Source organism: Molossus molossus, unplaced genomic scaffold (assembly GCF_014108415.1).
Source record: "Molossus molossus isolate mMolMol1 unplaced genomic scaffold, mMolMol1.p scaffold_m16_p_23, whole genome shotgun sequence".
In the NCBI taxonomy this organism is placed as follows: domain Eukaryota; kingdom Metazoa; phylum Chordata; class Mammalia; order Chiroptera; family Molossidae; genus Molossus; species Molossus molossus.
In genome coordinates, this window is record NW_023425359.1 from 18,171,514 (window position 1) to 18,186,814 (window position 15,301).

Below are 15,301 nucleotides of genomic sequence, written 5' to 3' on the forward strand. Positions count from 1 at the left end.
CAAATGCCATGTCCTTGTGTTAAAAAAAAAAAAAAAAATGTTCCTGCAAATCTCCAGGCAAAGTATCAGTTACTTCTTACCCAGTACTTGATTTGATGATGTTGCAAATCTTGCAGCCCTCATCTACTCCACATAGTGTTACAGTCATTAGTATATGTGCCCCACGTCCCACTAGGCTGAGTCTTCATTCACCGCTGACCTGCTGTACCTTCCGCCGCCCTGTGTAGGAGTCACGGCGGTTTGGGCTTCTGCTCCTTCTCTTTCTTCCGTCAGGCGGGGACACGTGCCGGGCGAGAACGTGCAAAGGGCGCAGACTCTGCAGTCACGAACCCCGGCAGTGTGACAGATTGCTGGTCCCACACCCTGCGGGCACACGAGGTTTTTCTCTCTCACACGCTTTCCCACTAGAAAAAGAACCTGCAGTAACGGAGCCGTTGCAGTAGGGGGCCTGGGGAGCGGCACTAACAACCAGCCAGAGAAGGTGGGACCCCAGGGCTGGGAACCAGAAAGGACACGGAGTAGAGGAAACAGTGGAAGATAAGACAGGAGAATAACGGGAGCAGAGCGTCCCTCCTCATCCTAAATGGCTGGAAGATCGTTAAGAACGGAGAACTGAGGTTCTGAACCTGTAAGAGAATCTGGACAAGTACCCAGATCCCCAGCCTGCCTTCGAGAATGTTTTCATACGTTAAAGTGGCTGATGCCAATGTGGCAGGTTGGACAATGACAGGTAATGTTCCAGACTCGGGGTGTGTGTTATCTACGGACAGTCTGAACGCGTGAACCTAGGCAGCCCTCCGCCTTCAGCTCGTGAAGACAGGAGTCAAAGGATGGCTTTGTAAATAGTAGGATCTCAGTAGTTTATTCGTAAATGTCAAGTAAATAAAAGTTAGAAGCGAAAGATGTGTCATTACGATTCCAGGGCTGTTGGATGGCGTGAAATAAAAGTAGCTCTATCAGCCCAGGCTCCTCCAGTGGGAAGGAGACCTACAGAGGAGAGGGGAACCAGGAGGGCACCTTCTGTAGTGGAACGAAATACACACAGAATTAACTGGGTTGGTTAAAACGGTTAAGTCTTGTTGTTGTTGTTTTTTTTATTTTTTATTTTTCTTTATTGATTTGAGAGAGAGAGGAAAGGAGAGGGAGAGAGATAGCAACATTGATGAGAGAGAACATCGATTGGTCACCTCTTGCATGCCCCCGACTGGGGATCAAGGCCACAACCTAGGCATCAGTTTGACCAGGACTCAAAGTGGCGACCTCTTGGTGCATGGGTCGAAGCTCAACCACTGAGCCACGCCAGCCAGGCAAAAAAGTTAAGTCTTAAAAGTATAAAATAGGGAGCCCTGGCCGGTTTGGCTCAACAGTTAGAACGATGGCCCGTGGACCAGAGAGACCCTGTTTCGGTTCCCACTGAGGGTACATACCTCGGTTGCAGTTTGTCCCCGGCCCCAGTTGGGGTGGTGTAGGTGGCAACCACTCAATGCGTCTCTCTCACATCAATGTTTCTCTCTCTCTCTCTCTCCCTCCCTCCCACTCTATCTGAACATAAATGAAAAAAAAAAAAAAAAAGTCCTCGTGTGAGGATAAACAAACAAAGTATAAAATAAGGAAAACACAAAATGTCTAGAATCATTTCAATTGCGAGGAAAACAATTTTAGGGTGTCTCAAGGGGAACTTAGTGGGCAGAAAGGTATGGTACTCAGGAAAATCAATGTGAATAAAATAATCTCCCACACTTTGCAGGGGGGTACTTTTCTAAGACGTACCACTTGTATGCACAACTAATTTGCTAGAACTCAACATGTATTCACTAGAGCTCATCATACGCCGTCACCTACCGTCAAGGGGCTGAAAATGCCACTTCTCGTATTTGAGGAGGTTGCTGTGTGCCGGAGATTCAGCACGGCCTCTGGCAGAGGGCTCCTGTCTGTAATCTTTGTCAACTGATCAGAAAAGATCATCGTCAGTTAAGCACAAAAGTCCACCAAGTTTGTTTGTTCCGATTGAACTCTGAAATTTGTATGTTAAGTTTTCCAGTTAACTTTTTCTTTTTTCATTTTCGCAAATCTTTACAAAATTCCTGATACTTTTATTTATTTATTTTTTATCCTCACCCAAGGACATTTTTGTATTTATCTTCAGATAGAGTGGGAGGGAGAGAGGGAGAGAGGGAGGAAGAGAAAGAGAGAAACATCGATGTGAGAGAGACACACACCGAGTGGCTGCCACTCACATGACCCCAACCGGGGCTGGGGACAAACTGCAACCAAGGTACATGCCCTTAGCGGGAACCGAACCCGGGTCTCTCTGGTCTGCAGGCCAACACTCCAACCGCTGAGCCAAACCAGCCAGGGCCAAAATTCCTGATATCTTTAAAGTGATCATGTTACTTAAGGAAAATTTTTTTCTGGGTTTGATCTTCCAATCTTTCATCCATATCCCGAGAGGATGAGGCATAAAAAATATGTACTCTGTCACACTCCCAGGTCCTCCCCACATGGTCTGTGACGGAGAGGGGACATTTTTTTCCCGTCCTTTGGTTTCAGGGAACCAAATGAAATCAAATTTTGATAGGCAGGTAGAACATTTCTATTTGCCAGCTGTAATTAGCAAGTAAGTGCTGCGTATGGAAATCGGACAGGAGCCTTCGCCGAGAGGTGGTGTCGTCTCGCAGCTCCGAGAAAGGACGAAACCTGGTTCGCTCAGGTACAAACACACCGGGGAAGGCATTCCAGTGGGGTGCGTGGAGGGTAAACAGATTGCTGCTTCTGCTTTGATGATATAAAGTCTTGAATCAGAAAAATAAGACCGGCCAGTGAGCCATCAACATGTGTGGTATCGATAGCACTGTGATGAGAGCTGAGGGGAGGGAAGGATTGGGCAGGTGGACAGTGTCAGACAGAAGGGGGCGAGAAATGACCTGTGACTTAGAGCTCCTGCTTCCAAGCCAGTCAGTCCGCCCTGGGTTCAAATCTTGCTTCTTCCTCTTAGTAGCTTTGCACCTGGGCCCAGTTATTTCAATCTTGTAATCTCCACCCCCTCCTCTCCAAAGTGACGATGACCATGCTTTCTCTGTGAGGCTGTTATTGTGAGAATTAACCGTGTCTGGCTGGGGCATAAAAAATGCTCAATAAATAGAGCCATTGTGACTGTGGTGGATTCAGAAGTTATCGGTGCTTGGCTGGGTGAATTCAGAAACCTTTGGCCTGGAAAAAAGTTTTAAAGTTGTGGAGAACTAACAATGACAGCGATTTGCTTCATTTTCACATAATATGAAGGGGCTTGGCCGGATATTTTTCCTATTCTTAATTTATTTACATTTTTAACACACACGCACACACGCGCGCGCACACACACACACACACACACACACACCCCTCCATCATTTCTTCTTCCTCCGCGGTGGGTAGCCTGTGACTGAATGGAGACTTGTTGAGACAAAGTGGAACGGAAAGTGAGGATCTGAAATAAACAGTGTGAACATCAGTAATACGTTAATTTCCATGTTTCATGGTTATGCAAGCCCACTGCTCTGGAATTTCAACATAACCTTGAACCATCCCCAACTTGAATTTTCCTCACACTTCAACCAGTAGTAATTGGGCCCTGCCTGCCGCTGCTGCTGCTGCTGGCATTTTGGTTGTTGCCTTTCCTTTGCTTTCATTCACGTTGCTTAATTGTCTTTGGCAGCTGCAGGGGCTGGACGCCAAACCCCTGTGTGTGTCGCATCAAAGCCATGACTCCCGCTCCCGCAGCGGGGCAGCCCGTCCAGGCCTCCGGCTCGCAGAGAAGGTGGCCTTGGGCTCACCAAGAGTTTTCTCCCCGCTGACCTACGAAGCAGGGCCCTGAGGGTCAGGTGGCAGTGGATGCGAATCCTGACGTTTCTTCTCGTCATTGGAGCAACATTGGACAAGTCCCTGGGTCTATGGGAGCCTCTGTTTCCTCCTTCCTAATCGGTATTTCCTCATCTAGCAAGTAGTGCGCCCTGAACAGTGCCCAGCTCAAAGGGCTGTTTGGGGTTGAACGAAGTAGTGTAGGGATGTGCGCTGTTGCTGTTGCCCATGGTGACCCGGCTGTCCCTTCAGTTCACCTCGAGCCCCGTGTTTAGTATTCCTGACTAGCTGTTCATGGTTGGTCTAGAGAGCTCCGGGGACATTCCCGACACAGTGTCGTGGGCCGTCCCCATGCCTGAGCAATGCTGGCTTCCTCGGACTGCTCCAACAAATGACCAACAGTGGGGCGACGTAGAGCCCCAGAACCTGATGCTCACAGTTCCGGAATCTCGACATGTGAAATCAAGGTGTTGGCAAGGTCGTGCTTCCTCTGGAACTTGTAGAAAGAAGGTTTTCTTGTCTCTTCCTAGCTTCTGGTGTTTGGCGGAAGCCGGTGGTGCTCTTTGGCGGGGAGAGGTATCGCTCCAGTGTCTGCCTCTGGGTCCTGCGGTGGTCTTCTCCCTGCATGTGTGTGTCCACCTGCCTTTCTCCTGTCTGTGTGTTTCTCTTGTCCTTTTCCTGTAAGGACACTAGACATATGGGATTAAAGGCCCTCTGGCCTGGCCAGAGTGGCTCAGTGGTTGAGCATCGACCCTGCACCAAGAGGTCGCCAGTTTGATTCCCGGTCAGGACACATGCCCAGGTTGTGGGCCTGATCCCCAGTGGGGGGTGTGCAGGAGGCGGCCAGTCGATGTTCTCTCTCATTGCTGTTTCTCTTTCTCTCTGTCCCTTCCTCTCTCTCTAAAAATCAATTAAAAAATTATAAAAATAAAAATAAAGGCCCTCTGGACTCCAGGATAAACTTATCGTAACTAACTGCATCTGCAGTGACCCTATTTCCAAGCAAAGTCACGTTCTGAGCCTCTCAGGGTTAGGACGTATCTTTTGGGGAGACACAGTTCAGCCCATAACACGTAGACTCGTTTTGTCCGTACCAACTCCAGTGATTGTTTGCAGTGGTTTGTGCCTTATCGTGGTGGGTACTGTCATGATCTGGTCACAGAAGACAGAAAGAGTGGACATTTGGTTGGCTCAACTCAGTGAATGACTGAGTGAGGACCAGACAGTAGTCCTCGGACAGGTAGACATTGGAAACAGCTGTGGAGTTTCGAAACTGCTGCTGCCTGTGAGGTGCCCCCCGTGATTCCGATCACACTGGCCCCGGGAAAGCCTGGTTCTCTGGACTTTTCCAAGCTCCCCGGTGATTGTATGTGTGGGTCAGTCTGAGAACCACTGAAGGAGAAGGACTCGAAGCTGATGGTGCAGCTTTTCCACTTGATCAGATCAACTCCGATTGCTAGGACAGGCCTGTGTTTTCTTTCCAAAGCCTTGCAGCCAAATCGATTGGGAAATTCACTTTTCGGATCTTTTATTTTTTCAGAAGTGAAAAAAAGGAATAGGGAGCATACACAGTACATAACACAAAACTCCAGTGCGAAGGAGCATCTGGACAACGCTCCTCCACCAGACTGAAGGTTTTTTCAGTGAAACATGTAAATAGTCTCATTCTAAAGAGGCCTATGTCAGTTTAGTTTAGATTTTGCTACCAGAAGGGAATTGGTACCAAACTTACATAATTTTTCATTTTCAGTCCTTTATAGGTTCTGGAATTGAGGCTAAGAGGTTGTGAATATGATTACAAACCTCTGTGTTCCAGAGGCTGGGAATTACGTGTCAACACTGCGCCCCTGGCTGAAGAGGTCCTTAGGTAGAAGTCATGGGTAGAGAGAGCTCTGATGTAGGGCCCAGCCTTTGAGAGGTTGGGCTCTGGAACCAGAAGGACCAGACCTGGGTTTGCAAAATACCTCTGTCTCTTCATTATCTCGGTGACTATGAGCAAGCTCTTTAATTGATACCAGCTTCTGTTTACTCAGCTGCAAAAGGAGGTTTCTTCTCACTACCCCAGGATGTTGGACCCATGTGCTAATACCCACAAAGGCCCTGAATTATGGATTAGAAGAAGGTATTAATAATTGAAAAAACACAGACATTTTTTAGAGGTGCCAGAAGTATCCAAAGCGATGAAGTGGTCTCACGACCCGGAGAAATACTGGGGGGCAGGAAGCCCTGGTTCCTCCCTCTGTAGCCTCTGTTACCAGCTATTCACTGTCATCTTGGCCTCACCAGAAGCTCTCTTGCTGTTTCACCACCCACTTCGGGTGAAAGATACAGCATCTCTGCCGGCGGCTGAAGTGCTGTTATTGTCATGTCCCGGATTGTTACCATGGGAGAGGACCAGCTGGTAACAGTTCTCCCAGTGCAGTCAGGGTGGACCCCACCCTGATCCCCAACCTCGATCAGATTTCTTTTCTAAACAGTAACTCTGAAGATTGCGACCTTCGTTTTGATGAAGGTTCGTCTCTAATTCCTAATTACGCGTCGCGGCGGGATATGCCCCTCAGTCGGAGGAAATAACAAGTAACCATGGCCATGAAAAACGATTTCCTGGGTCATTAATTGCAAAGGAGAAACGGTGTTCAGGGAAAGGAAGTGATCTTCCCAAAGCAGGCAGTGTCCGAGCCTCACCGGTGAGAGGGTTAAACTGCAGCTCCAGGAGGTGTGGCCCCTCTCTCCAGGGGCAGAGACCTCCGTGTCTGTGCCATCAGACTGATTATCGGAGATTTCCGTGGGCAGTGAGCTGGTCCAGGCTGAAGAAATAGAAGTGAAAATAGCAAATCCGGCCGGTGTGGCTCAGTGGTTGAGCGTCGACCCTGCACCAAGAGGTCGCCGGTTCGATTCCCAGTCAGGGCACATGCCCAGGTTGTGGGCCCGATCCCCAGTGGGGGGCATGCAGGAGGCAGCCAATGGATGTCTCTATCTCTCTCTCCCTCTAAAAATCAATAAAGAAAAAGAAATTGTTTTAATAAGATAAAAATTTCAGGTATTATATAGTTGGTGAATATGCTCCCCCTCCAAAATAAACACGGTGGTTTGGGATAAGCTACCAAAGTAATTTTTGAAAGCTGAAGACAATTAGCAGGACTTGTGTGTGTTTGTATGTGTTGGGGAGGGGATAGGGGTAACCATCCTGCGTTCCCTAAGTCATGCATACGGTGTTTTGGGATCCTTGTCGTAGTTTGGTACTAGGGTGACTTTGAAGGTCACAATGCTGATATACTTGGAAGTGAAACGTAAGAAATCTTGACTAGTCAGTTCCTTTGAATAGTCAAGGACTCGGAAAGATTAAAAAAGAAAAATAAGCATCTCATTTATTAATCATTAGCTATGCCATCTCGTGTGCCTGTTTTAGAGAACAGAGAAGAATGATGCCCTCTGCTTATCCTAGTCAATGGGAGTTCATCATAAGGTCCTCTGGGAAGGAAGAGATGGCCAGGCCTCCCCGAAAACTGGATCAGGAGTAGTTCTGAACCGATAGTTGCCTTGGTGGTCAGCAGGGACTCTGGTGGTCACTCCTTCATATTTTTTTTAAATTTACCATTATCTTGACTTAGTTGTTTGGTCTTTGCTTCTCAAACTTTCTCTCTCTCTTTGTCTCTACACACACACACACACACACACACACGAGATACTGTATGAGTTCGTACTGCACTCCCTAGAGAGCCTGTGGGCTCAGCTCCTGATAACCCAGGAGAATGAGTGAGTTCCCAAAGCTCTCGTGTTCTCCCACCTAACAGGCTACTGGCCAACTTTTGCAGTTGACTTCGTTTTGTACCCACTCAGCTTTGGACTAATTCTGCAGTTATGAGGTGACCTGTATGTAAACAGCACCTCAAGAGAGGGGTTTGGATGTGGCAGACACTCCGAGATTTATAGAAAATAAGCCAAAACCATGCAAGGAGGCTGTTATTTTAATTTAGCCCTAAGCAGTCTGATTATGGACACGCCAATGCCACCATCTCAACAGTACTGCATTTGATTGGTTGCTCCTCATTCCTAAGGGCTCTCTCTGCACACGCCCTCTTTTCCGATGGCTCTGCTGTTCTTAAGGAGCCTTACTTAAGCCATCTTTTCTGGGACCTAGTCTTCCAAGGTAGACTCAGCCTTCCAAACCCAGGCCCGAGATGGAGGAGATATCGTTAGTGAGAGAAGCCAATGGGACCAAGGGAAGACCAAGCTTATCTACCTTGTTCAGCCAGCCTAGTGATGCCACACACATGACCAGTGGAGGCCCAGCTCATGGGCATTAGGTTTCAAGGTCTTAGCTATAGGGACCAGAGACCAAGGTAGTACTGGAGTTCTCACGTATCCAGCCAAAGAAGTGACACAGACTATCTTACGTGGTGGAGGATCATGGTGATTTTTGCGAAGGGATTAGAACGTAGAAGGCCAGCAGGCATGCAAACAGCAAAGCAATAGACAGTCAGAGGCTACTGCTGTTGTCCAGGTGAGAGATTAGGCTGTCACTGACGGGGGTGAGCAACAGTTGGATTCAGTCTATGTTTGGAAAGTAGAGGGAACGGATGGCGTGGTGTAGGGGAAAGAGAAAAATCCAAGGTGACTCCTGGCTTTTCAGCTCAAGGAATTGGGTCAATGGTCGTGCCATGTTCAGAGATGGGGAAAATTACAGAAACAGGTGTGTTGGGAGGGACGAGTCCGGTTTTGTGTACTTTCAGTCTGAGATGCTTATCAGATATCCACGTCGAGTGTTGAAAACGCATTTAGGAGATGTATTCCAGAGCTCTCGGGAGAGATGAAATCTGGCAGTCACTGACATATGGGTAACATGAGGGAGAAAGCAGCCCTTCAGACTCCGAATTTAAACAAAGCAGGAAGCCGGAGCACAAGGGGAAGACGAGAAGAGGTGACTAGTAGAAATATAACCTCCCATCCCATTTCACCTGTTCCCCCTTCTTCAAGGGTCCCTGGAAACATCAAGAGGGACATTGTATGGGAGGAGGCTTTCGGCTTCTCCCCCTTTTACTATTAAAGAAGTCCAGATGTCTGGGGCATTCGGGTCACAGACACTGGGGTTGTGATTATTAGAGCCAATTTAGGACATCTGCAGCTACGTACCCGTGCCTTTTATAAAAGGAACATCGCCTGAATGTTTCATCTGAGGTGTTTTGAACAAGGTCCATCTAGGTCGGCAGGGCATATAAATTGAAATGATCAGGAATTGGAAATAGGAATCTGATTTGCAGAAGAGGAGTCAGGGTGAGAATGTGAATTTGGGAACTATCTAGAAGTTGGAGCTGATATTTAGGGAATACCTAAGGAATAGAGAAATAAGTGATGCCTTTGTGGAGGACATGTGTGCCTAGGATCTAGAAATTGCCAGAAATAGAGAAAACATCAAGGAAGACAAACAATAAGAATACAGAGTGTAGTTTCAGTAAAGGCAAAAGAAGAGATTCAACATCTTCCAGCTATGACATTCATATGATAAATATTCTCTGCAAGGCAGCCCTGGATGACCTTGAACTCTCCAAGGTTATTTTCATGCTTATTTTTCTGTGTTTGCTGGCAAAGTGCAGTGTGAGGCTACACCTTTAGATAATGTTTTCACAATAAGGACTAAAGCCTTTTTTTTTTTTTTCTTTAGGCTTCAGTGTAGGGCTTGCTGAGGTGGAGAGAGAACCAAATGCCAAGTCCCATTTGTGGTGACCTTCATAATAGTGTAGAAATGGCATCCGCCCTAATGATTCCGTGCAAGGAATCTAAAATAGAAATGCGGAGAGCCAGCAACTCATAGCCAACCTCCACCCTTTTCTCATCTTCCTTTGTTTTCATTTGCTCCTTACTGGGAGCCCCTGGTCTAAGGAGGGTTCCCATCCTTCCTGGCCAACCCCTGAACTCTGGCATCTGGCCCAGCGCTAAATGTAGTTCAAAAGCCCTTCACCAGAGAGAGGAGCAAAACGTGGAGAGGACAGAACGTGGACTGCTCGCAGTGTCTTTGGCTCATCCCTAGTAAATGGAGCCGCGTGGACACACATGGCCTTGCTGCAATCGGTCCGTACTTGCCAACACTCTCCCGAGTTTCCTGCTGAAATGAACCTTCAGGGTTTCTGCTATTTGATGAAGATTTCTGTCAAAATTAAAAATATATATATATGTGTGTATATATACAAATACATATGTGTGTGTGTGTGTATAAAGAGCAATTGTACATTTTTATTTAGAAAACGTGTTTTCCAAATTATAATTAACTTCCAATGCAATTTTCAGCTGTTTTGGTCTTAAATAAATTAGACTTTGGTTCATTGTCAGTGTCTAAGAACAGTATGGTACATTCTTCATTGTTAAAGTGAATTGAATTGTTAATAATATTATTTGATTATTCTCTCACTGAAAATTTCTATTTTTCACCCCCCCACCGCCAACACACACACACACACACACACACTCCCTCCCCCCAGCCCTTGTAGACACACGTGTGATAATGAAACGAGAAGATGCTGTTAGAGGGTGGTAGTTAATCATGGCGCACAGCTTACCCCAAGGAAGAAATGTACCTCGACACCTTTGCATTTCCTTTCTGGCTCATTTGGAAACTTCTGCTTCCAACACCACCCCAGAATTAGCACCATGTTCCCTGTGGTGGCTCCAAGTCCCACATGGAAATGTCCCATCCTTGACTTGCCCCTGTAAGCAGCTCAGCCACTCAGGGGACATGAATGGATCCCTTCTCCCTTGGCCTCCAGTTTGTGGCTCAGTTTCTCAGCTGTTAACTCAGCTCTGTTTACTCGTTATCCCCACCTCCCAGCACATCATTGGTGATTCACAGTCAAAAATCAATACAAGAACATATTGTTTCCCTTTCCTTTACTCAATCCCTTAAACATTTTTTTTTCTTCCTTCAGAGTCCTTGGGCTTTGATTGCATATGTTATTTGTGAGGCCAATGACTCATGCCCTTCTTGGGGAAAAAATTCACTGGGACTCCATTCTTGCATTTGAGTTTTCTTCTTTGATCATTTTTTCCTTTACTCATTTTACAAAGATCTTGGCCGACTGCAAAACACGTTAGAATTTTAATTGTAGTCTTATAATATTTAAAAAATTAACTCAAGGGTCATTGCTTCTTTTTGATGTTGATTTTTGTTTTTCTGTTCAAGTCTTGGTATGGCTTTCCACGAATTCAAGTCTATTTTCGTGTCTTTCCATATGATTTTAAAATTTTGTAATGATATAGTTGTTAACATGTATTGTTTCATTTATTCTTGGGTATTTTTGTGTTACTCTTGTAAGTGGGGAGTTCTGTTAATTATATCTTGTAATCGGTATTGTTTTTCTATACGAGGCAGATTGATTACTCCAGTTAAATTTATAGCCTACTTTTCTGATTATTTTTGATGTATTTGGTATTTAAAGCCCAAACCTGGTGCTGGATAGGCTCATTGCCAATGGTATAAATATAATTTCTTGTAAACCCAAAGGAGATAATAACCAGTCCAGTTTTTGTTTTTTAAAAATGTTTTTTCTTTATTGAGTTTAGAGAGAGAGGAAGAGAGAGATAGAAACATCGATGAGAGAGAACATCTAGTGGCCGCCTCCTGCATGCCCCTCACTGGGGATCAGGCCCACAACCTGGGCATGTGCCCTGACTAGAATCGAACCGGCGACCTCTTGGTGCATGGGTCAATGCTCAACTAGTGAGCCACACCGGTGGGGCTAATCAGTCCAGTTTTAAATGTCCTTTTTCTAAGAAGTCAGAGCATTTGAAGCTGATACTGTCGCAAGTTTTAAAGTTTTCTTGGCCAAATAAAATGGGCATTGTGTAATTTTACTGTCATTTAAAAATCTCCCCACATGACTTTTATCATTACCCAAGGCCTCTCATGTTTTGGTTCAGGGCCATCACCTCTATGAAACTGTGTGCAGGAAAGTCTCAGTGGTCTAGCACATGGTTTTGAACTTGGTTTCAGGAGACTTCTATTCTCTGTTCTAGATTCTGCTACTTATGCTTGATGTATCCACCTCCAGATTTCTTCCTATGTCAAATGAATATAACACTGCCCTACAGTCTCCCTAGGAAATTTGTAAAGAGTAATTTGTTAATTAGGTGAAGTACTTTGAGGTCATAGAAGAAGGAGGTTTCATCGATAAAGCATAAAGATAGTTTTCTAATTCGTGGGAGGTTCTGCTCTATGGGTGGGATGACACCCTCTTGAAAAGGTCACGGAAGTGGCCCACAGGCGTGTGGAATGACAACAATGTAATCTCCCCCATCACACAGCTCCTAGTCCTGATACCCTGGTTTCTGGCTCTCCAGAGGCAGAAGCCTTAAACATTGAGCAACCTTCTGGCTTGCAGCACAACTAAGTGCATACTTGCCTATATTCCAAAACCAAGATGACGTATACTTCCAATCGAGCAGATGTGGTCAGCCGTTGATGGAGCCCAGAGGAGCAGAAATTAAACGCATCCAAAACAACAATGAGTAGGAGTCGGGGATGAGCAAAGGTGAATCCATGTTCCGCGTGGCTCCTTTCTGCTTTCTCTCCCTTCCTCCCACCCATCCAAGTTTCCCCTTTTCCTCCATAGGGAGATTTTCCAAGTCTTTTTCCCTCCTTGGCCGTCTCTGCCTGGTCATAAGCATAGGTGTGTTCAGGGTAGCAAATATTTCCATTTCCTTCCAAGCACGCGCAATTGAGCAGAAGTTTTGAATGATGCGGAATAAGTATTGCCAGTTTCCGTAATTCAGAGGCTATGTCCATGAAGAGGCTATCCAGGCCCTGTGGTATTTCTCTTCCTGCTTCTGGGGACTCCCTGGTCTGTTAGCAGCATCACTGAAAATCACCAACAAATTCGGTCCTAGAACAGTCGAGTTGGAAGCGGATGGGGAGTTCTCAGTCCAAACTCCCTCTTGCTCCCACCCTGTGTAAACCCCCCCATGCTATCTCTGCAGAATCTCATTGAGCTTTGGCTCAGCTACTTCCACACTGGGAGCTCTCTCCCTCACAGGACATGTTTGCCCAGCTCTAGTAGTTAGGAAGTTCCTTACTCAGAGTAAGAATCTGCCTTTCTGTGATTTCTCCCCTTCCTTCTTGGCTTTTCTCTCTCGAGCAACACGGAGTAAATATAACCACCCCCTTTCACTTGGTTTCTCCGGACTTTTTCCTCGTCAGGGTTGAGCGGCCTCAGTCCTGCTGTCTCTCTGGGTGAGGTCAGGCGTGTTGTCCAGTTGGGGCCACTTGACTCTCATTGACCTTGAAGTGAACCAGAAACCCTGCACCTTCCCACAGACGCTGCTGTGAACCCCTCTCCCTCATGTCGCACTGGAATGATTTTTCTTTTTGCCTGAGGCTAAGTGAGGTTTTTTATATTCATTGCCTTCAAAGTTTATTCTGTTAGTTTGGATCTATCATTCAAGCTTTTGCCAGTCTTTTAAAAAAATACTCCTTTTTATTGACTTTATTGCGGTGGCATTGGTCAATAAAGGTATGTAGGTGTCAGGTGTACAGTTGTAGAACGCATCGCCGGTATATTTGTATGGGGTGTTCACCATCCCAGTCAAGTCTCCTTCCGTCAGCACCGGTCTTGTAATAGCTGGTCCTTAACGGTCCCTCCGCTCTGACTCATCCGCAGAACCGATGCCCGCGTTCCATACAGTCTTCTATTGGTGGGCAAGGCTACTGATACAGGAGTCAGGGTCCAGACATGCGTGAGGGAAGACCTCCTTTGAGGGAAGGGCCAACCGCTGGCCGGAGTTGGGCATTTCCCTCCAATTCCCTGTCGTGTTTCTGCACACTGGTCACAGGTGTGGTTCCCGTGCCCAGGGGCTTCCCACTTCGCTGCAGGGCTGCGTGGCCCACGTGGCCCATGCCCGGGGAGAACCCTTCTGGGAATTAACGTTTTCCTGGGGCGGCTCTTCGCCAGTGACCATGGGGTACACCGGAGTATAAATACCCCAGCTCTGTCTGCCGAAGCAGTCACCTCCAAGGTGTGTCCTCCACTGTTATCACCGCCTCTCTGCAGGGTTAAGTCAAAGTAACCTGAATGGGCCTTTGCCCCATAGCGTGCCCTTCGTGTGTGTGTGTGTGTGTGTGTGTGTGTGTGTGAGAGAGAGAGAGAGAGAGAGAATTATATATAAAACAACATCCCTAACTTCCTCGTGCACGCTTTTACTGTTTATGTGCGACAGCTTCTTTATCACATGCATTTCTGTCTTTTAGAAGAATCTGTCTTGTCTATCGATCGATCTCGGCTCTGTCATTCTGTGCCGGCAGGAGAATGTGTGGGAGAGAAAGGTGTTTTCTCGCACCGTTGTTTGAACCCCAGTGGTAGGATACCTTCTGAAGTTGAAGAGTAGTCTCCTGAAGACGGAATGCAGCCCAGAAGGAAGAAACTGTGCCTTCTTGTGGTTTGCTTCTTAATGTTGCCGGGTAACACCTCCAGCAGCAAGGCCCCCCTTTCGTCCTGAATGTCACTGTAAAGGGGGTTTCGCGCTGGCAGCTGTTACAAACCCAAGTCGTTCTGGGGTGCACCTGTCATCCCTGACTGGTTTGCTCGTAGGATGGGTGAGCCGTCTGTCCCAGCAAGAGTCAGAGCGTCTTCGGGTGTGTAGCAGGACGGGTGGCGGGGATCTGGGGAGTTATGAGGTTCTCCTTCCTGCGCGTACGTCTCTGTGTGAAGACAGCATCCTCCGTGTCCTCCTCCCAACCTGACGGCTTACAGACGGGCGAAAACCACTCCGTATCCCGATAGCAAATGCTTTCTGTGGTCACAGTGCTGTGTTCTCGGGCTTAAGGGTTTCCACGCGGAGGGCAGTTTTGTTCCTTCCTCCGGCTGCGAGACACTGCTAGATGGACCCGGGGAGACCGTGCCGTGAGCACGTGCCGGCTCTGGGCCCGCTGCTGATGCGCTTCCGTGCCGTCAGCGGATCGGATCCAGAGCCTCACGTTGGGCTTTGGGTCCCAGGCATTTTCTCCTGTTGTTGTTGTTGTTTTTTGTTTTTTTTCAGACAGAGCAAGAGGGAGAGGAAGGAAGACAGAGAAATATCAATGTGAGAGAGCCACATCGAGTGGTTGCCACCTACACGACCCCAACCGGGGCTGGGGACACACTGCAACCGAGGGAGCGTCCCCGGTGGGAACCGAACCCGGGACTCTCCAGTGTGCGGGCCGACGCTCTAACCACTGAGCAAACCGGCCAGGGCTCCTGTTGTTTTATTCAGTGACTCGAAGTCTGCCCTCTGCCTGGCTCTTCTTATTTCTAGATTATATCACTTCAGTTTATTCTGAATTTTAATTTTATCTTGTGGGTTTAAAGTAAGTCATCTCATAAGGTTTTTTGTTTTTTACAATACGGAGAAGGTAAAAATATACATACATACAAAAATACATTTGTGTATATATAGATAGATATAATATCTGTGATCTCTATTGTATCCAGATTCATTATTT